At 34.0% G+C, this 22,557-nt stretch overlaps 1 protein-coding gene and 1 pseudogene across 9 annotated transcripts in view; one reads left to right on the plus strand and one right to left on the minus strand.

Moving 5' to 3' along the window:
* Positions 1-22,557, plus strand: part of GPHN (gephyrin) — a 448,543-nt gene that overhangs the window by 286,537 nt on the left and 139,449 nt on the right. The gene's annotated exons all lie outside the window — the stretch shown is intronic.
* Positions 17,372-22,353, minus strand: LOC308437105 (large ribosomal subunit protein eL31-like; annotated as a pseudogene). Its single transcript has 2 exons — positions 22,284-22,353; positions 17,372-17,814 (listed from the first exon to the last, which is right to left on the minus strand). The product of its transcript is annotated as a large ribosomal subunit protein eL31-like (transcript).

Raw genomic sequence — 22,557 nt, forward strand, 5'->3', positions numbered from 1 at the left:
GTATTAAGAGAGAAGAGGATTGTTTATTAATACTAAAAATTGAGTGAGAAGAAAGTGTGTCAGATTACTTAAACTGATTTCCCTGGCCTCTGTATATAGTAAATATGTACAGTAGCTACACAAGCCAGTGGAGGTCAGTATGACAGTATAGAAAAATTTGTTTGGTGCTTTGCATTTGATCTTAAATGAGCATCTTCTCAGCAAGTTCATTACCATAACCTAAATAGATGTATCATCTCTATAATTGTAACCTTTTAGCATATTAGGGAGTTGGATTTTGAGGTTTCTTTGGGTTTATTTTAATTATAAGTGTCTCCGACAAGTACTTGAGTCTTGAGATATGTCCCCTTGTCAGGGTGTTCTATAATTTATATGGCAAATTTGTTGGTGATAAAGCCATGTAAACCTTCTGAAACCCTTACTGTTCTATCATTTCCTCTTTAACAGTGTTTTCTTTTCTCCACTGCAAAACCAGGCTCGGCTTCCGTCGTGCTCATCTACCTATAGTGTATCTGAGGTATATTTTGCACGTGTCTTTTTACATGGTCAATAACATGCTCACACTCACCTTTTTTTTTTTTTTTTTTTTTTTTTTTTGCCTTAATTTATTTTGCCTTGCACTTTGCCCTTGGCTGAAAGGGATGAGGGTATCAGAGGGGAAGTCACCAGTGTTAGGGGGAAATTTGTATACCACACTATTGTCAGAATAACTTGACTTCCAGTAGTCTTTGTAACACGCTGAAATAGCCAAAACGCCAACAGCCAACTTGATTCTTACTGTTACTTTATTCTTCAATAATTTCTCTGTGCCAGGTAATTACTTTTGGGGTTATATTGTTTAAAAAAGATTCTACTTTGAACATATATATGTCTATTACTGATACTGAAGATTTCAATTAGATTAGTAAAGATCCCTTCCCATTGTCCAAACACTTCCAGAAGCATCCAGAATTGACTATTAAAGGGGGGAAACTGAGAAAAAGGTAACTATTTCAGTTATGTGTATGTAAAATCAAAGATGCATTCTCTCTTGGAATATCAGGTCACTTAGCCAGGCAGTGGTGGCATATGGCTTTAATTCCAGAACTCAGGAGGCAGAGGCAAGTGGATCTTTTAATTTCAATGCCAACCTAGTCTACAGAATGAGTTCCAGGACACTAAAGGTTTCATTGAGAAACTCGGGGGGATGGAAGGGATCAGTTACTTAGGTTTCCTCGGTATTTGTATTTTCTTAAAATTCTTTCACGTAGATTATATTAGTTATGAGAATCGTGTTCTTCAGTAAAATATATATTATAAAATTAGACCTATGTCCTTCTCTTCTTGAGGTTTCATTTCCCTTTCCTGTTGTGTTAAACAACAGCATACTGGATTTTGATATTTTTATGTGTCCAAAATATTATTAACATTCTTTGATTGTATAATGGCATGCCGCTTTTCAAACCAGGACCAGGGTTGAACAGATGTAAAGAAAAAAGTGTATCACTCTAAAGAAAACAATCACATATGATTTTAACATACTGGGTTTTTACAGCATAACATATTTTTATACTATTTGTAGACCAATATTGACGTAGTTTGTGCAGAAAAACAAATTAACATCTTAAGATTTCAAATTTTAAAAGGTTTCAAGATACAGTGTAACTAAATTCATATCCTAGTAATGTTGGGTTTATTGGATCAGTAAAGTACAATCATCCTGTTTAATTTTTATTTTCTAACTTAAAATTGTCAATGACTTTTTTCTTTTATACCTGACTTTGCAGGATGAATTTTTGTCAGCAAAGAAAGCATTTCTTCACAAAACTGTTTATATTAAAAACATACTAGAATACAACAAAAAGAACATAAAGAACTTAGGAAAAGTGCCATGGAAATAATGCATAGCTTTACATTTCCAATAGGAAAGATGACAAAATGTTCAAAGCCATCTGTATTCTTTCTTTTGACTTTTTCTTTTTCATTTTGGTGTTGAAAAGAGCAAGTAATGCTTGAAACATAATGGTATGTTTCAAACATATGCTTTAGTATAAGCATATTCTAGCCATGTGAATGTGCCCTTGTCATCATAAGTGAAGTTCCACCAAAAGCTGAGAGTTTTAGTCAAGTTGTATAAACTATTTCTCATAAGTAAACATTTACATCAATATGTATGGAACATTTAGACCAACAAAGTTATCTCGGAAATGATGTTCTTATTGGGGATCTTGGTTATTTTCATGAAGATGAAAAAGTTACTTTCTACTTGAAAAATTATCATGGAAATAAATGATTAATAAAAGATAAATTGACTGTGATAGCAACAGGAACTTTTCTGAAAGTTCATCCTATTATTACATTTCTATAAGCTTTTTCTTTAATACCACAGGCATATAATTCCCTGTGTAACAAATATATAACACATTTCTTTCTGCCACTTCATCTAGGCAATTCTCCATTTCTCATGAGAGTGTATAAGAAGGCTACCATTGGCATCATCTCCAATTACAGCCTACAGCGTCCATCAGGGTATAATGTTCTCTGTGACACCATGTGTGCAGGAGGGCTCTCTGATTTGAATGTAGAACTGTATTGGGGACTTGTGTGTGCAGTGGCATTTGCTCCATGACATTCAGCACTTACAGAAACTTGGGATCCATGTGGATTTGTTTTTTTTTTTTTTTTTTTTTTCATTGTGACATTTGGGCTCTCCTTAATTGTCAGAAAGTGTGTTTCTCACTTGTAATTTGTGATTTTCTCTAGTCTTCTCTGTCATCCTTCTGTGTCCCTTGTAGGTGGTGTTTATATTCAAACCATTAAAATGAGAACAAATATAAATTTAATTTTTATGATAATCACCTGCATGGAAAGTATCTTCAATTTTGTTTTCTTTAATCTAAAACTGGTAGCTGTTTTATAAGCTTTAATTATATTTTTTCATCATTATTATTATTATTATTTTATTTATTTACATCCCAAATGGTGCCCTCTTCCCTGTCCCTGCTTCCAGAATTCATCTTCCATCCCCCACTTCCTTTGCCTCTGAAAGCCTGCCTCCCTCCCAGCATTTCCTCACGCTGGGGCATCTTGTCTCTCTACAGGAATAGCTTCATCCTCTCCCACTAAGGCCAGACAAGGCAGCCCTCTGCTACATAATTGCTGGTTGCCTTTGACCAGCCATTGTATGCTCTTTGGTTGGTGGCTCAGTCTCTGAGAGCTCTCAGTGTTTACTTTATGGCAGAACTACAAAAGTATCCAAACCTTCCCCTACTGAATATAATCTTTCCCCTACGACGGAGGACGAGATCATGTTCACTTTACTTCTATTTCTGAAGAAATAACTTTAACTCCTAATATGGCATGTTAACTTTACTAGTTATACATCACTATCTTCTATGCCATTCACAAGATTAAAATAGTAAATATTGCACAAATGAACTTATCCCTGAGTTGTACAAAAGCAAGATAATCTATAAACTCATGTGGCTGAAGCCACTCTAATAAATTTGGCTCCATGGCTCTTTTGTTTAAAATAAATAAGCAAAATATATGCCCAAAAAGGAAGAACTCACTTCCAAATTTCTAACTGATACTCAAAATTGTAAGCATTGTTTTTTTTTTTTTTTGTTTGTTTGTTTGTTTTATTTGTTTAAAGTTTGCTTCAGAGCTGGAGAGATGAATCAACAATTAAAAGCAGTTAAGAGCAGTTGCTGCTTTGTTCAGAGGACCCAAGTTTGATTCTAAGCTCCCATATCAGGCTATTTAGACCACCTGTACCTCCAGTCCTCCCTCCCTCCTTCCCTCCCTTCCCCTTCTCCCTCCCTCTCTCTTCTCAAGCTCACACACATGCTCACATTTTTAAAAGTATTTGCTCAGAATTTCCTTACTTTAAACAAAAGCTAAAAGCACCATCTCCTGGTAGAAATGGTGCTCATCCTGATCTATTTAAGAAACATGTACGGCACCACGCCTTCAATACCAGCATTCAGGGGGCAGAGGCAGGGGGATCTTTGTGAGTTCAAAAACAGCCAATGTACCTACTAAGTTCTTAGGCAGCCTGCACTACATAGCCCTCTCTCAAAAATAGTAAACTGTAGTAGAAATAAATATAGTATAATTGTATCACAATAACACAGTATTTTAAGAATAAAGCAAACATAAACATTAAACTTATTTTACTTTTATAGTTCAAAGTGAACTCTTTAAAGCTCTCTTTTAATGTCCCAGATTTGTCCATAGTAGAGTTGATTAATTTTGTTGGAAATTTTGAAGCTCAGTTATGTTTTCTTGTTGAGAAGACAGACTGAAATTTAGTAATGTCTTTTTAATGCTAATAATCTTCAGCTACTTAAATCCTAACATGACAGTTGTCTTTTGACTTTTACAACATGTTAACTTCTAAGATATGATCTAAACAAACTTTGACTGAATAACATTTGGAAGCTTTTGCAAACAAGTTTCAGTTACATACAAATGGTAAATTCTAGTAGAAGATGAAAAAGAAAATCCTATTTTAAATACTATAACATTTCCTGTAGAAAAGTTTTAAATAGCCAAACACCACAGTACCAAAAACTGTCACTAAGGTAAAATTAACTATAGCCATAATGTGAGATTGTAATCTGTATAATGACAGCCTACAATTTTTCTACTTCATAAGAATTTCACAAAAAAAAAAGAACCCTTGCAGTTCAAGCCTTATGAGTTTGATTTGAAAAATCTAAAGTCACCCTTTTACTGCCAAGTGTGTATTCCCTATGTACATGAGGTACATACACATACACACACAAACATACACAATTATAACAATATATACTACAAGAAAACTTATTACTGATTGGGTTTTAGGTAGTTGTCTGTGGTATTCTGCTGTGTGATTCTTATGTGCATTATTTTATGCCATTTTTATCCAGTAGTAATGAAACTGGAGACACTGTGAAGAAATCTTTTAAGTAGTGTCTTTTCTAAACTATTTCAATGGTGCTATAAAATTTTCTTCTGTCTATCCTCACTTTAAAGTTTTTTATCCTTTTAACTCATATCCTTAAAACATACATAAAGTGAGTAAAAGTCCTTTGGCTTTAAATATTAACATTGTGTTATCAAATTGAATGGAGGAAATCTCCAATCTTTCAACAACTTAAAAAGTAACTAAAAGAATTAACAATCAGATAGCTAAATTATTGTTTTTTTTTCTATTATTATGAACATACAGACTTAAAGATTTTATCTCCTTTTTGAATTTTTGGATGTAAATTAGTATTTATGAATTCCATCAGATTAGAAAGTATGTACTTCAAGTAATGAATAAACATAAACATAATGAAGAAATACATAGCTTTTGTTAAGTCTAAACATTCTTGAAAAAGTTGAAAAGACTTGTTTGATAGGTGTTTAAACAAGACGATAAGTATGTCTATCATGTACTTGGTAGTTCGTGTATTTCAAATCCTCTAATAAAAATGTTTAAATGTACTGTTTTAGGTAACACTGCTGAATGTTTGCTTATGTACTCTCTCATGTACTATGATCATGTAAAATACAAGAGGGATCAGTAAAAATGGTCATAAGAAATCTAAATGTAAGATACGAAAATATGAATTCATAGATAGATACCTAGAAAGTTTTATACCTAACATCTTAAAACTAATAAATAGACAAGCTATTTGGATCTAACAGGGAAGGTAAAGAAAGAAATATATCCTCTCTCTTGTAGAAAATCAGGAATTAATAGAGTCCATAAAATACTTAAAAATATATACAACTTAGCAAAAGTACAAATTTGATGATGTTCAAGTTTCAGTGATCTTTAGAATTTATTAGAATTAGTGTTAAATTAAAGACAGGGCTAGTTACAGCTCAATGAATATTGTGCATTATAATATGCAACAAAATATTGTGACCCTCCAACATTTATACTTACATTTCCAGCTGCCACTTACATACACTTTTATGATGTCAAAAACAATATGTCAAGCTCTGCTTTCTAAAGCACTTTTCTCTATCAAAGGTCATGTTTTTAATATTCTCCAGCAAAAAGAATCTTCCATGTATATTTTACTGTTTCTTATTTTCCACCTTTGACATCTACTGTATTGTAAATGCTATTATTTTATTGAATTACTTTCTTTTAATTATCACTTCTAATGCAAACAATAATTTGTAACTGGATTTACTTTCAATTCATGATTCTGGTGAGACATGTAGTATATTCAACGTGTCATTATAAGAGACACTAAACAGTATTTGAGAAATAAGATGTGCATCAACAACTATATCACCTTTTCTTACATTATGAAGATTTTTACCTGTGCTTCAGAGAGAATTTTAATCCATGTAAATTCTACAGTACCTGAGACCTAATGAGTATTAAATAAGCAGATTTTTTTCCTTCTCTAAAATAGATGCTTATGCTTTAACTATAATAGGCTTGGGTTATCAAAGCAAATAATTAGTTTTCTTTGGTGTGCCCTTTTTTTCTCATCACACCTAATCTTCTGTAGCACTTCTTCAATTTCCCTCTGTTCTCTGACCAAAAACACTACAAAGCATACCTAATATCTTCCACATAATTCTGTAGCATTCCCTTTTCTTATGGGCAGGACTTTAAGGTTCTATAATTTCTTTAGGAAATATAATTTTGTATTGGAAAAAAAGGAAAATGTCATTCACTGATGTTAGGAGGAATTAAAGCTATTTTTAACCTATGATGGAAATTGATGCTCTCAGAGATAAATGTCTCTTCCTCTTTTCAAACCCATGCTTTGTCTTATTTATTTATTTATTTATTTATTTATTTATTTATTTATTTACCAACTCTTCTCCATTTGAACAGGATATTGGGCTTTGGATGTCTTAGAAGAATCTAGTTTGTCCTGGGCAAGCCAGTACAATCAACCATTCAGCCCATGTTATTATTCCAATAAAAGTGAACCTTCTTATGTCTATTTCTTTCTTCTTGGCTTTTCTCTATAGTTTGTATTCTTTGCCTGCCAGACTTGCCTTCCTCCCCATTATGACTCAGATATGTCTTCTAGAAAGCCTCATCTAACAACTTGTGTCTGCCATCACTCACGGGAGTTTCATTTGTACTGACAGACTTGCCCTATAATACTTTCTCTTCTACGGTTTGTTCTCTATTTTGTACCTGTTGGTAATTATCTCAATCTTCTAAACTATCTTCACATGTGTCTGCTATAACAGTATGTGACATACACAATCATTCAGAGTGGAAACTGGAGAGTTATCTTTCATCCCATACGACTAATCAAAATCCAGTGGATTTTGCCTTTTTTAAAATCTCCAAAACCTATACCTCACTCTTTAGAACTACCTTCACTGATGTGTTTAGATTTCTTGTCTAAGTAGGCATAGTCTCCAGGTTAGTTCCCTTCTTATTGTTGTTTATTCTGCAAATAATCGATCTTCACCTTGCTCACTGCATTAACATATCAAATGTTAATGTAACTATACCATTCTGTGATTTAAAATCATTCAGTAGCACTGATGATCTCTAGAACTTGCCCTCTGACCACCAGATCAACCTCTCTTTTTAATCACTCCTGCTCATGAACTGAACTTTCTTCAACCACACCTAAAATTTCCCAGTTTGGGGGGCTGGAGAGATGACTCAGTGATTAAGAGCACTGGCTGCTCTTCCAAAGGACCCAGGTTTAATTCCCAACATCCACATGGCAGCTCACAACTATCTGTAACTTCAGTTCCAGGGAGTCTGACACCTATACAAAGACAAAGCACCAATGCACATTAAAAATAAATTTCCAGTTGCTAGGGTTACTAACATCTATCAATCATACCTGATTTTCCAAGCAACCAATATCAACTTATATTACACCACTAAATTATATTTTTTTTAATTTTATCACAGCATGGGCAGTGTATGTTCAGTGGACTTTATTGTGCTCTTTACTGCTTGAGATCTAGGGCAAATTCTTTTACATTATTAAGGAAAAACAGTAGATACTCAGTAATACACTTTAAATGAATGTATTATAAATGTATAATGTATAAATTAGGCTTCTTCCCTAACTTATTTGTAATGGTATGCACCCCATTAGGAAGTTATAAGACTTGGTTCAGTAAAGTCATTGACTTATTTGGTTTGTTCCCTTTCTTCACTATACAATAAGCACTTAATAAACAGACAGCGTCTGTATCATGAGTTAAAATAATCTCAAATATTCTATTATCTGTTATTGTCAAATGCCTCTAGGATTTACATTCATTTTTAATTCCTTATAGCATATTCAATTCTAGATATGCTCATTTTGGGGGGAGAACCTGAAATAATGCCATATGATCAGTTGTATATTTTTAACTGTAATTCTTTATTGACCTTGTATATTCTGTAAAGGGAATCTCCAAAATTGTAGAACTGATCTGTTCTTATACAACCATGCCCTGGCTAGCAATCAGTTTAACAGGAAAGGAAGTTTGACTAATATATACAATTCTACTCTTTTTAATTTGTTCTTTGCAATAATTTTGAAATTGACATAAAAAACTTTTTACTTCTCAGTGGAATGCCCATCACTGTGTAGCATAATACTTCTTTTTTTAATAAAAATAAGTTGTATTTACGTAGAAGCATTCAGAATGTCAACAAAACAGCCATAATACTTCTTTGCAATTACAAAGTAGTATTCAGTTAACAGAACAATTATCTTCCTATAAGCTTCATCAGTGACAACTGAAGATGAAAAAATAAATAAATAAAACCAAAAAAAAAAAAAAACAACCAAACCACTGTCCCCATATATAACTTAATTTGTTATATGCACCAACAAGAACCTGCTTTAAATTTCCATGCCAATTTATAGCCCCAAGACTGTACCAGGAAAGGTTAGTGGCTATTGAAAATGCCACCAGAACAGGGCTATCTAAAGACACATTTGGTAGTGTGTTAACTGTACAAAAAAAGACACTGTACAGTTTAAAAACAGATCTTATACAGCCTTACATTTCAGCTTTTTTTTTCTTTAAAAGATGTAAGTTGTGTACAGGGGGAGGGGGAGTTAAATGCTTTATAGACAAGAAAAAAACTGCGCTATAACCAACTTATTCATGATCATTTTTTAATCTTCGTCTTCTTCCTCTTCCTCTTCCTTCTTTTTCTTGCTCTTTTCAGCCTTGACTACCTCCTTTTTCATTGCATCAGGTTTTCCTTTAGCTCTGTAGGCAGGAATATCTTTCTTGTACTTCTCCTTCAGCTTGGAGGCCTTCTTCCATAGGGCTGCTTTCTCCAGAAGTGTTGTTACACATCTCCCCTGGTTTCTTTTCGACATCACCAATGGATAAGCCAGGATGGTCGCCTTTGATTTTTGGGTGGTACTCAGAGCAGAACAAGAAGAAGGCTGAAGGAAGCCTCTTGAGTGTATTGGGGTTCTTGAACTTATTTTGGTCTCCCCTTTGTAAGGGATGTAGGTTTTCATTTCTCTTTAATAACGAGCCTTGTCAGCCTTTGCCATATCTTCAGATTTCCCCTTTTCTTTAGCAGACATGGTCTTCCACCTCTCTGAGCACTTCTTGGAGAACTCTGAGAAGTTGAAGAAGCATCCGGGTGCTTCTTCTTGTGCTCCTCCCGGCAGGTTTGCACAAAGAATGCATATGAGGACATTGTGCCTCTCGGCTTCTTAGGATCTCCTTTGCCCATGTTTAGTTGATTTTCCTCCACGAGGCACAGAGTCGCCCAGTGCCCATCGGGCTCTTGCTTGCCCTGGTGCTGTCTCTATGGAGCTCAATGTACTGCAGTGACTGTGAGAGCCGTAATACTTCCTGTTAACCCCAGGTCAGCATTTTGCCTTCAGTTTTTCTTTTCTTATTAAACTCACTATGTTTTCTATAAGGGAGTAATGCCAATGTACTTCTGTAAAACTTTCATAAATCATTGAATTTTAAATAACTCATGGTCATATTTTCTTGGGGGAGATCCTTACTTATACATTTATAAACAGTAATGGCTTACTATTACTTCTAATACCAATATATTTAGAATTCACTAAAGTATCTTCTTGATATGTAGTAATATACTTCTGTTTGTTTATTTCACACAAAGTGTGCATTTTGGATATAATAAAATGAATAACCTAGATTTTACTTCTGCAAGTAAAATGATTACCTTTCCCTAATCACATTTTTCCTTTCACAGCATTTCCCTCTAACCTATGTGTATTAGTTACTTTCTCACTTCTGTGATAAAATTTCATGCTAAAATAACTTCAAGAAAGGATTTATGTGATCAGACCATTTGAGGGGATACAATATATCCTAATAGTGAAGGCCTGACAGTGGGAACAAGCTACAGATGACCAACAGCTAGCTAACGTCTGGATTGATCACAAATGAAAAGCAGATATAAAGATCCTCCCTGTAAATCTTAAGACTGAGTGCTGTTCACTGCCTCCAGTCATGCCCTCTTTTGAACTTCCCAACTGGGGACCAAGTGGCTGAATACTTGAGTCTGAGGTGGAAAACATTTCACATCTAAACTGTGTCATTAATTTTTTTCATCTAAACCATACAACACAGAAGTAATTTCTGTGGACGTTTTTCTTATACACTAGATTTGAAAACAAACCTTTTAATCAGTTCATGAAATTAATGTAAGTGCATTTAGGGCTTAATTCTCTAACAGAATTGAGAAGACAGAAAGAAAATTTAAGTAGGCCTCTTCTTAGCAACATTTACTATTTCAAGTCATATCATTTTTTTCCTTTGGAAGTTATCTGTATTGACTATTTGTTTTGTGAACTACTGTATATAGGATATCAGCATGTGAGAGAGGACATATTTTTATTTCAGGATTTTAAAACTTTACATCTATTTTTGTGGAAAAATTATTTTAATTGGGTGTTTAGCATATTATAAAGATGTTCATGCTTTAGCAGTTTTGAAGTAAGCATGATGAAAATAAATTATTCTTGATTTGAAAAGTTTTAATTGGAGAGAAGTGAGAGCTTAGCAAGTAAAATGCTTACCTCACAAGCATAATAAGTTTGTATGCCTAGCCTATATAAAGCCAGGCTCTGTTGCATACATGACTGTCTTCACAGTGCAAGCACAGACAGGAGTATCCATGGAGCTAGTTTACTAGCTGACCTAGCAAAATCAATGAGCTCTAGGTTTCGTGAGATAAGGAAGAGGAAAGGTACTTCATCCACCTCAGCACTTACATGCATACATGCAGAACTAAGTAACTGGAACCTAAATTTGAATCCTAGCATTAAACTTACAAGTCCAGTCTTTACTAGGTCTATTGAATTAACCTCTCTGACGGAATAATAGAGATATTCCTATTGCTTCACACAACATAAAATAATATTCCTATAATCTATATAAAATTTGGATGATATACTTTTGTTTTAATTGTGTTTTATCTTTATTTTTTCCCAGAAAAATTGTATTTCTTTCAGGCTATATTTTTATTGATGTATTTATTTTTATAAAACATTATTACAGATCACAAAATTTGTTGCATAATAATACATTCTGAATACCCAAGAAACAACTCACAGACCTTATGAAGTTTCAAAAGAAAGAAGGCTAAAATGTGGAAGCCTCAGTCCTTCTTTTAAAAAATTGTGTATTCAACAACAAAAAAAAAGTATTGGAAATTCTCTGCATTTACATTTCAAATGTTACCCTTTCCCCACAGTTCCATTCCCCCTCTACCTTCCATTGCCTCCATGAAGGTGCTCCCTCTCCCAACCGCCCTCTCCCAGCTCAGCACCTTGGCATTCCCCTACACTGGAAAAAATGAGCCTTCACTGGACCAAAGGCCCCTCCTCCCATTCATGTCAGAAAATGCTGTCCTCTGCTGCATATGTACCTCAGGCCATGGGTCTCTCCATGTGAACTCACTGGTTTGTGGTTTAGTTCCTGGGAGCTGTGGTGGATTTGGTTAGTTGATCATTTTGTTCTTCCCATGGGGTTAGAGACCCTTTCAGCTCCTTCAGTCCTCTCTCTCTCTCGCTCTTTCATTGAGGTCCTCTGTTCAGTCTGGTGTTAGTTGCAAGCATCCTCCTCTGTATCAGTATGGCTCTCACAGAGCCGCTAAGGAGGCATCCATATCATGTTCCTGCCAGTAAGCACTACTTGGCATCAGCAATAGTGATTGGATTTATTTGGGTGCATAAGGGGTATATCCCCAGGTGAGGCAGTCTCTGGAGGATCTTTTCTCTGATACCTGCTACTCAATTTGTCACTTTATTTCCTCCCATGAACATTTTGTTCTTCCTTCTAAGGAAGAGTGGGGCATCCACTTTCTGGCCTTCCTTCTCTTTGAACTTCATAAATTCTGTAGATGGTTTCTTGGATATTCCGAGCTTTTTGGGCTAGTTTCCACTTATAAGTGACTAGATATCATGTTTGTTCTTTTGTTGACTGAGTTACCTCACTCAGGATGATATTCTCTAGTTCTATCCATTTGCCTAGGAATTTCATGAAGTCATTGTTTTTAATAGCTGAATAGTACCCCATTGTATATATGTCCCACAATTTCTGTATCCATTCCTCTGTTGAAGGACATCTGGATTCTTTCCAGCTTCTGCCTATTATAAATAAGACTGCTATGAACATGGTTGTACATGTGTCCTTGTTAGATGTTGGAGCTGCTTTTGGTATATGCCCAGGAGTGGTATAGCTGGGTCCTCAGGTAGTACTATTTCCAATTTTCTGAGGAACCACCAGACTTATTTCCAGAGTGGTTATACCAATTTCCAATCCCACCAACAGTGGAGGAGTGTTCCTCTTTCTCCACATTCTTACCAGCATCTGCTGTCACCTGAGGGTTTTTTTTTTTTTTTTTTCCTTAGCCATTCTGACTAGTGTGAGATAGAATCTTAAGGTTGTTTTGATTTGCATTTCCCTGATGACTAGAGATGTTGAGCATTTCTTTAGGTGGTTCTTGGCCATTTGATATTTCTTGGTTGAGAATTCTTTGTTTAGCCCTGTACGCCATTTTTAATAGGATTATTTGATTCTCTGGAATCTAACTTCTTGAGTTCTTTGTATATTGGATACTAGCCCTCTATCAAATATACTATTGGTAAAGATCTTTTCCCAATATGTTGGTTTCCATTTTGTCCTTTTGACAGTGTTTCTTGCTTGGCCTTACAGAAGCTTTGCAATTTCATCAGGTCCCATTTGTCTTTCTTGATCTTAGAGCATAATTCATTGGTGTTCTGTTCAGGAAGTTTTTTCCTGTGCCTCTGTGTTCTATGCTCTTCCCCCACTTGCTTTTCTTATAGTTTCAGTGTACCTGGTTTTATGTGGAAATCTTTGATCCACTTGCACTTGAGCTTTGTACAAGGAGATAGGAAAGGATTGATTTGCATTCTTCTGCATGCTGACTGTCAGTTGAACCAGCACCATTTGTTGAAGAGGCTGTCCTTTTTCCATTGAATGTTTTTAGCTTCTTTGTCAAAGATCAAGTGATTATACGTATTTGAGTTCATTTCTAGGTCTTCGATTCTATTCCATTGATTTACCTGCCTTTCTTTGTACCAATATCATACAGTTTTTTACCATAATTCATCAGTAATACAGCTTGAGGTCAGGGATGGTGATTCCCCTGGAAGTTCTTTTATTGTTGAGAATGGTTTTTGCTATCCTGGGTTTTTTATTATTTCAAATGAATTTGCAAATTTCTCTTTAACTCTATGAAGAAACGAGTTGGAAGTTTGATGCGGGTTGCATTGAACTTTTAGATTGCCTTAGGCAAGTTGGCCATTTTTATTATGTTGATCCTTCCAATCCATGATCATGGCAAATCTTTCCATCTTCTGAGGTCTTGATGATATGATAGTATACTTAAGTGACCCCAACAATTTCACCAGAGAATTTTTACAGCAGATAAACAATTTCAGCAAAGTGGTTGGATATAAAATTAACTCAAACAAATCCGTAGCCTTCCTCTACTCAAAGGACAAACAGGCTAAGAAAGAAATTAGAGAATTAACACTGTTCACAATAGTCACAAAGAATATAAAATTCCTTGGTGTGACCCTACCCAAGCAAGTGAAGGATCTGGGTGACAAGAACTTCAAGTCTGTGAAGGTACACTTTTTTGATATGGTTAAAACTAAATATCTTTGGGCTAGATACTTTAAGATTCTTTTCCAGAAGACTACAGTTTGGAAAGGTGAAGAAAGAAACTACACAATAATAGTAAAGGTTGTTTTATTGTTTTTTGAATGATTTATTTTTATTTTTCGTACATTGGTGTTCTTTTTGTTTGAGTGTAAGGGTGTTTGATTTCCTGGAACTGTAGTTACAGACAGTTGTGAGCCACCATGTGGGTACTGGGAATTGAATTCAGGTCTTTTGGAAGAGCAACCAATACTCTTAACTCCTATATCTCTAGCCCCAAAGGTTGTTTTCTGTGAAGTGTCTATGATGTTTATTTTTGGGTGGTAGAAAGAGCTGGAGAACTTTTAGTCTTTGTTCCTATGAGTTTTCTCCTTAACTCCTGAGATTTTAGGAGAGTAATACAAAGTACTTAATTGTTTTGGAAAACCTTCCTTCAGTTTGGTTTAGAACTCAGATTCAAAGTTCCACCACACATTTAGAGAAGTAAAACAAAAGATGATTAGCAAAACCGTAATTCTAAAGTATTCCAGTTCCATTTAAATTTAAGTACTTAACATGGCAAGGTGTCAATAATTGGTGTATTATTTTCAAAGCTCTAACAAAATATATATTTGAGGCTTAAAAGTCTAATTAATTTTAATGTTGTAAGTGAATGTTAAACATGAAATTGATTCTGACATTTACCAATAAATTTACCAATCAATCAGAGGTATTAATTATGTTTCCATCAATGTCCTATTAAATATATAAGAAAGTGGTATAAAAACTAAAATGGAATGCTACTTATAAATTTTCTGATTATTGTCATTTTTGAAACCATAATTATATACAGGCTATACTGTAATATAATATCAAACTATAAATTAAAGCTATTTTGACTTAGAGTTTAAAAAACCAAGAAAAATTAAAACTTTGACTTAGTTGGATCAGTAGTTAGTAGTGCTTGCTGCTCTTCCAGAAAATCTGAGTTTGGTTCCCAGTACCCATATTAGGCAACTCACAAGCACCAGTGACTTCATTTCCAAGGGATCTTAATTAACTTTTCAAATATAGACAGCTTCAAAAGGAAGAAATAAAAGCAAAGCATGTTACTACTCTTTAAAACTTAACTTACTACCTTTTATTTCTTCAATTTTGCTTAATTATTATTTAATGCATTTATGTTACATAAGAGACTGAAAATAAAAGAGGGAGGAGTCCAGTGTGTATCATAGGTCAGAATTATTCATACATGCATAGGAAATATAGTTTTTAAAAATGAACTTATCTTGAGGGCGGAGTCCACTGTGTATCATAGGTCAGAATTATTCATACATGCATAGGAAACATAGTTTTTGAAAATGAACTTGTCTTTTTGTAAAGTGAACATATTTGATTCCAAGTGTATATTTTGAACCCTGTGGGATCTATTTTAACCATAATGAAATTTTTCTTCATCACTTCTGTTACTAAATAAATGCTTACTATCATTTGCCATTTTAGCTATTGCCTCAGTGTGGGTTAATCTTATATACATATAGGCTTACTTGTTCTAAGTAACTTATACCCATTATTCAAGATTTGCTGCTCTCTACTTGATTTCCATTTTTATTTTCATTTTAATAATGAATATTAAAAGATAAGAGGTTTTTCTACATGGTAATCTATCATCAAAACAAACTAAGGAGAAAAAAATGTACAAAATGCATTATGATGTCTGAAATATTAACTTTGAAAACTAACTTTAGTTACATATCTATGATGACAGTAATTCATGGATATGCTTTTTTTTTCATTATACTGAATTCTTAGCCTAGATAATTGATAATTCACACTCACATTATTTTTCAGAGGTATACATTATATAAAATAAGTAATTATGAATTGGTCAATAAATTGAAATCATATCCATTTCAGAATGTCATTTATAAATCTATTTTTAAACAACATTAACAATCATTAGAAAATAGAAAGAAAGTTTATTTAGTGTATTAAGAGTTATATGAAATTATAATTGATTTTATTCTTGAGATAACAAACACACACACACACACACACACACACACGCGCGCGCGCGCGCGCGCGCGCGCGCGTAAATAAAAACTTGGAGAGAGAGAACACTGAGAATGCTGGCATCAGATGTCATGCCAGCACCTTCTTTTAAAGGGGAAAAGAAGAATGAAAATCAGGAGAGAAGTGTTGTGAAAGAAAAAAGCATGGCTAGAGGGTGGAAACGTTGAAGAAAGGAAACCAGCTTTTGCTCCTTTTGCTGCTTCAGTACTTGAATAAGTCTCTTGTTCCAACTCACATTTACATTTAAAAGACAGAAGCAGTAACTACTAGAACAAGGTGAATTTTAAGACTTTAATAGTATTTACACATTTAAACTCCATAAAACTCTGTATGAAATCAAGTCATAATGAACATTTTATACCCATTGTTTTCAATAATATTAATAATTTACCACATTCTATCATTGTCTTTCTTGGGATAAGAAAGAAAATGGCTATTTCTGATATTTATCCATGCTGTTCTGCATTTAGTATTTCCTAGGATCATAAAAATCCAGTTTACTAGTGTTCTTTCTCATTGGCATCTTGCTACAAACAACAGTTAAGCACATTCTTTTTAAGCTACTGTGCTAAAGAATCCTTGCTGAGAAGTATAGCATGGCTCTCTAAAGGTGCCTGTAGGTTCACATGAACCAAAAGAAAATGCCTATAGGAATCCAGCCCTATAATATTGTGTTGAGCTGCAGATGATGAGCTTAGTGTTTGACAAGATTTGTTTGACAAGGGAATTTTCAAAGAATAAAAGCAGTAGAGCTAATCTAAAATCAATCCTTCTAAGTTTTTCCTAGTACTGCTTCTTTGTGAAGACTAGGCATCCCTCAAAGAATACATTCATCCAGAAGAGTAGGACAAAGAAAAGGAGATGGTAGTAAGACCTGCAAGTAATTCTTTAAGGAAATGTTGAGTCAGCTGTCATTTGTGCACTGTCTGACATATTAGCCCTAAGTCATCTCTGAACCAATTAACCCTGATTTTGGTTCTGTTATTATCATAATATTTCACAGCAAAATCATTCAACTTAAAATACATCGAACATAGAATACTATACCCATGACAGTTCCAAGGCAATTATGAGTCTTATTAATTGCCCTCTGTGTTTCAAACATTTATTAGGGGTATTGTTTTTATGGTCAATGCATAGCACCCTTTAGAGCTCTAGTGAGTATTCATCTTATTTTATATGTGCATCTTTTGTGGGGGCAGTTCTACACCTTTATTTGACATTCAGCAGGTTAGTTCTCATCCACGTTGACCGTGTATAGATTTTTTTAATGTGGGTAACAGGCATATAAGTTACCAATATGTAGAGCTTGTTTGGTGAATCCTCATCTTCACTACGTTTTTCTGGACAAACGTACTCGGATGCGATATGGAACATTCCTTACTCCGTTGGCCCAGACGGCTTTATTGAGCCTGGTGTCGATGTGCACATCTGGAGTCCCCATTTCCTTCATGGCAAATTTCCAAATTTCTTTGAGTGCCTGAGGAGCACGCTTCTTGAAGCGCACTCCATGGATGTGCTTGTGAATGTTGATGGTGGATTCTCGGGTCACCACCTCGCTGATGGCAGAACGGCCCTTCTTCTTCTCGCCACCCTTCTTTGTGGGAGCCTTTCTGCCAGGCACAAACAGGAAAAGAAGGGCATAAGGGATTGTTATATGTGCATCCTCGTTGTCTGAATGTAAATCAGATTTTTTCCAGGTAGAGAGGAAAACTATCGTACATTTTTATTTGCCCTTTCACATTAATTTTATTTTTAAAAACATGGGAGGCAAGGAAATAGTTTGTAATTAGAGGGCTAATTTTTATATTTCTGTATGATTTTTTTCTAGACTATGAGATACCAAGCTTTTCTTAATTTTTACCAAAAATATTTTAAAGAAAACCAAGCTAAGCATAATAACTATATCACATAACTCCAACATAGAGAAATCAGTTCCTCCAATCTTTGATGAAGCAGACAAAAAATATTAACAGAGTAAAAGCTTATAGTCATTTCAATATCCTTGATTAAACACCTACTCATCAGTTTATATCTATGTTTCAAAAGTTTAAGGTACATGGATAAACTAAATTAATCTGGGATTATTTATTCAGTTATTGCTACCATTTCACAGAGGTTTTATAGCTATGAGCTTAAAACTTTAGCATTATGTTTTCTCTTAAAATAGAAACTATAAAGATATTTAAAACAGTATAAGTTCTATTAGTAGTGGCAGTCTATTAAAATGTTTTTTCAGCACTTCATTTTCTTTTCTGATCCTATTTTTAATGAAATATTTCAAATACATGGTAAGGAACAGATAATGATAAATTCATATCTATTCATGTGCTAATCATTTATATTTCTTTGATACCGGGGTAGAAATCAGGATCTCTTAGATGCTAGGATCTAAAACTGACCTGCACCACAGCTCTTACAACCTTAACAGAATTTCTTCTTTGATCTTTCTGAAATAACAAATATTTTCCAAAAACCATGTTTAATCTTATTTTGCTGGAGCTGTTAAATCTTAGCACAGGTCTGTTTCTGTTACCAATTTTTGGCTCTTCTATTAACGTCCTATTTAGTTTGGAAGAGGTTGTAAACAGTTCTATGCTCGAATTAATTGAGAAATATAGTTCTACTGTCTGATCTTTAGTAGTTAGTATTCTAGATTGTAGCTCTCATCATCATTCCAGTTATCAAACAATGCATATTTGCCCTTTACAAAATGTTGGATGTAGTACCAACTGTTTTGCCTCAATTAGTTTGTTTAGCTTTAAGAATACTTTTCATGAGATGGTAACTCAAGAAACTTTTTAATCTTTGCGTGACCATAGCATTTCTCTCTGTCTTGGAAGTTCTACTGCACAATACTCATCTGACTGCCTCATGTCTGAGCTAATGCTTTCTCATAGAAGCAACTATATAAGAAACTGCAATCTGTCTTAGAATAGTATTCAGAGAAAATTTCTCAAACAAGAATTCACTAATAAGTGTGTTCCCAAGCCTTAAAACTTTCAGATAAGATTGAGAAAGGGTTCAAAAGCAGATGACCAAGAACATGTTGGTCCTATCTAGAGCACCATCTGTGATACTTCTCCTTTCCTTTCCTCAATGTTACACAGCACTGTTAGTGACATTTACTACAAGATATCATAACTTACAGAAATGTAAACTGTATCTATATACAATGCCATTGAATTTTGCTTTTCAATTAAAGGGTCTGTAAATTTAGTTCTAAGTTTCCTGATGGTGCCTCTGTGTGTGCATATCACTGTGCAATTAAATGCTTGTGTGTACGTAATTCTCTTTTGAACCAGTTTGAAAATCTTACTGGTTTTCACATTAGTACTTCAGAATAATCTTAGGTACATAATTCATTTTATGTTTATGGGTCATTAGTTTATCCTTTTTTGAAAAATTAACATTAGACAGTTTTTTCTCTGCGGTAGAGTTGCAGTTTGAACAAAAGGTTTTTTTTTCCATTTGATTTGTGTTTGATTTAGACCAGATACCCAAACCATGAGTATTTAGGGAAACTGGAAATGGCATTATAATGTAAATAAGACTCTTAATAACAATACAAAAGTAATTCTTAATATTTTACTTTGTATGATCATGGACATTTTGATTAAAAATGCAGAATGAACCACTCATTGCTCTGATTGCAGAGTTTCTAAGTCACTGTTACTGTACCAAACAGCATAGACATTGTTGTGTATTTGTACATTTTCTATATACCTGTTAAATGCTAGTTAAGCATTCTGAAGAATAAAAGTCAGTTTTTCTCCTAACACTAGCAGCCAGTGCTTTAAAAAGGGTAAGCAATTTAGCCATGTGCTTTAATGGTATATTAGTTTCATTTTTGGATGAATAAATTATATGACAGAGCATTTGAAACTGAAAACTAAGTATATCAAATCTAAACTGAAACAGTATCTTAAAATTCACATTTAATGAAAATATGTATGTCTTTTTTTCAGAGGTGCCAGTAAATGTATAGTGCTCAATAACTGAGACATTTACCTTGATGATTATGTCTGTCCTTGAGATCCATTTCTTAAAATTAATAATTCTTAATACTTCTTGTTCAGATGCTTATTTAAATTAACCCTATTTGGTTTTTTAAGAACTGTCAAAATCATAAAAATATTAATCTGTATTTATAGTTATACATCCAGAATAGTGTCTAAACAGTACGAACTGGTCACAACTCCATTATCCCTAACTCTCATGTAGTATTCACTCTGAAACAACTTTTCTAAGTAAGGGTTTTATATATTATTGTTATTATTATTATTATTATTAGTAGTAGTAGTAGTAGTAGTAGTAGTAGTAGTAGTAGTAGTATTCATGAGTTCTGTGAGTATGAATAGATACTACTGTAATCATTTTATATATAAAGATCTTAGAGATTGTGATTTATATGGTATTAATTGTATAATTGATAAAGCCAAAATTTAAATTCAACCACTTTGTCCTGATAGTATTACTCCTTAAACTGATATTTATGGTTGGTCTTTTTTTTTTTTTTTTTTTCATTTCTTCATAACATACTCCTGTTTTCTGTAGTTCTCATTGCTAAGAAAACAGCCAAGAACACAAAGACAGGACGGGCAAGATCGCCCAGTTAGTTAAACTACTTTCTGACTTGAGTTCAATCCCCACACCCTATATGACAGAAAAGAAGAACCAATGCTCATAAGGTATCCTCTGACCTACACATGCATGTGCATATCACACAGGCATGTGAGCACGCACACACACATGTTAAGTTAAGTATAAATCTCAGATGATAACTAGATGGATAAATGTTTGCAGGTTAATCATGAGGATCTGAAAACAGATCCCCAGAGGCTATATAAAGCCAAAGAGCATAGCACAAGTGTCTAATTTCAGAACTCATAAACCAAGATGGAAGGCAGTGACAGAAAAATCTCCAGATGCAAACAGGCTAGCTAGCCTGGCACATTTAGCAGCAAGCAAGAGACCTTGTCTCAAACAAGATGGAAGACAGAGAACAACACCTGAGATTTTTTTTCACTGGCTCTTTTATTTACACTATGGCACCTGTGTGCACATACATCAAGATTTAAATGAAATAAATTTCTCAGAAAACCTAATCAAACATGTTGATAGCAAGGAGAAACCCATCTGAGAGTTAGAGTTTCTGTAAGTCACTGAGATGACTGAGCTTAGAATAAAGCTGTGTTAGGAAAGACAACTGAATAAAAAGATACACGATTTAAGGAAGTATTCACCATTAATCAAGTTCCTATTTCCTTAAGTCGTGTACTTTCTCTTATTCAGCTTTTCTTCTTAAGGCTGATCTATCTGAGCTATAATACTATAGTATTCTTTTTAATGAAAAGATAAAGATCTCATCAGATTATTATAAGGAAACAAGTTTCTGCTTTCTGTAATGATTATAATTCACTTTGCCATCTGCGTAGCCTACAGCATGTCGAACTTCATTTAGAAATTGATACTGAAAAATAATTCGTTCAGACCCAGGATGTAAGCACATTCAAGGGAATTTTAAGACAATAAGAATTCTTACTATATTGGGAAACTTACAAATGGTCCCTTGAAAAGTATTTATAAGCATTTTACATATAAAATTATTCTTGGGCCTACAGCAACTTAGGTTACACAGTACTGATACATAGTACTGTACTGTTCATCTGTAACTAACAAATAACTTAGACTTCAAAGACAGTTATGTATCCATGTGAGTTTGTGTGTGTGCGCACATGTTTCTGTTTGTTTGTGTGTAAGTTCACCTGTGAATAACTAATTTAAGTGTGATAAATGTTAAATGAGTGTGCCATTTAATTCCTCAGTTAAACTAGGAAGAAAAAAATATGTAGATTTTCTTTTAGTTTTGAGGGTTCGTTTTTTGATAAATTAACCATTTTCTTTTTAGTTTCTTGTTAGAAATGTTAAAAGTGCACCTGGTTACTTCAATGACGTGTGTGTGTGTGTGTGTGTGTGTGTGTGTGTGTGTGTGTGTGTTTAAGCACTCTTTTTATATAGTATCTGATAAAGACAAAGAATGAGGACTGCAAAGTTAGCTTCAGAGGTTAAGAGCACTTGGTGCTCATCGAGAGGACCTGCATTTGCTGTGCAGCTCCCACATCTTATGGCTCACAACCAACCGCAACTGTACTCTAGGGTATGCAACACCTCTTCTAGCTCTTGTGCATGTAGCACACATTGACTATACATGTCGACAAATATACATATACATATAAATATTTTGAAAAAATGTTTAAGATAATGAAGATATGGAAAGTTTCTTAGAACCACAGAATCCTGCAGATAAAAGGTTTAATGATTATGCTAACATGGGTTTTTTGCTTTTCTTCTGATGATCTCTCTTGGTACTTTTGTTAAGGTACATAGAGTTCATTGCAGGGAAAATGTATTTAA

This window comes from Micromys minutus, assembly GCF_963924665.1.
Source record: "Micromys minutus genome assembly, chromosome: 1".
In the NCBI taxonomy this organism is placed as follows: Eukaryota; Metazoa; Chordata; class Mammalia; order Rodentia; family Muridae; genus Micromys; species Micromys minutus.